The following is a 1,511-nucleotide window of genomic DNA, read 5'->3' as shown; positions in this document are numbered from 1 at the left end:
TCACTTTGGAGTCTCTCTTTTTTTTTTTTTTTTTTTTTGGCCTGTAACTCTGGGATCATTGGGACCAAAACAGGAGCCCTTAGATTACCACTCCCCACCCAACCCCTGTTTTTTTCTAGGATCCTTTGGGACCCTTCTGGACCACAAGGCAAACTGGGACCCCTGGCAAACTGCTGTTTGCATTGAGGCTCTCAGAAGTTGGAGCTTGAAAGGGGTTAGTGGAGGGCTCCCAACTCCCAGACAGTGGTCATGGATTTAGTATTTGCTCTTTGAGCAAATAGAGCAACGATCAAAAGTATCACAGACTCAGTAATACTTTCAAATGAATTTGTATTACTCACAAAAGCACCTAAGTGCATGTGAACGATGATAGTACATTTGTGTGAGAGAGGCATGTGTCAGTGAAATGAGATGAGACACTTTCATGTCTTCGTCTCTCTTCCCAGTGTGACATGGCTTTGCAGAACGTGGGTGTTTCGAATATGCACCAACACCAAGTAGGCTAAAAATATCATCGTATCATGTGATTCTTGGTCTTATTTTTGTACTCTTTGAGGAAAAGGCTTTGCTTATTGGTGGTTTCCATAACTCATGGAATGTTTTGTTTTAGCAGATTGTGGATAATTCCTAAAACTATTTTAACAAATGAATTGGACCAAATAAGATCCCACCTTGTATCCTTTGTTAAATCCTGTGTTTTATCATTTTCTTATTGATTCCTAAATGACAGGGGCTAGGTCTTTATAATTCTTTTCAATAGTGCTGTGTGTAATTAGATTCTCAGTGTATGTGTTTTTGATAATGGGACTTTCAGATAGTACAATTTCCTAGACACCAAAGTAAGTAGACGTTAATATTTTGTTCATGGCTGTTTGTTACAGAGTCTAGTTCTGGGTGTGAGCCCCACCCTCCCTACCCCCCCCCTTATTACAGACAGAACGGATTGTTTGATCTTCATTTGTGGAGACGTGGGATTTGTTTTCTGCCAGTGGACCCATTGCTGAGGTAATGTGACGATGAACATGGCTTTGAATCCTAGCCCTGTTTCCTCCTGGCCATGTGAGCTTGGGCCAGTCACTTAATCTCTCTGAGCAGCAGTTTCTTCATGTATTAAATTTTGTTGATATACTACATAGTACATAGGTGGCCTTAAGATAATATAGGAATTTTTATGATTACTCAACATAATTGGTGCTCGATAATAAAAATCTACCTACAGAAACACATTTTGACATTTATCCAATTTTCTGAATTCTCAGCATTGAATTCTCAGGGTTGGTTTTTCAGTGGAAAGAGAAGGTCTGGTGAAGTCAGAACAAGACCATTTCTGTAAGGGAAGAAGAGCCTCTTTTGTCTCAAAAGTTGCCGTCAGGCCCTTCACCCTCTTTGAACCTTAGTTTCCTGAGCTATAAAATGAGGATACTTTTTGAGGATTAAATAATACAGATAAAGAGCTTAGCACAGTATCTGGCACACAGGAGATACTCAGTAAACGTTGGCTAATAAGCAAC

The sequence above is a fragment of the Globicephala melas genome, chromosome 1 (assembly GCF_963455315.2).
Source record: "Globicephala melas chromosome 1, mGloMel1.2, whole genome shotgun sequence".
NCBI classification, from domain to species: Eukaryota; Metazoa; Chordata; class Mammalia; order Artiodactyla; family Delphinidae; genus Globicephala; species Globicephala melas.
Note: the sequence above shows the minus strand (reverse complement) of the source record.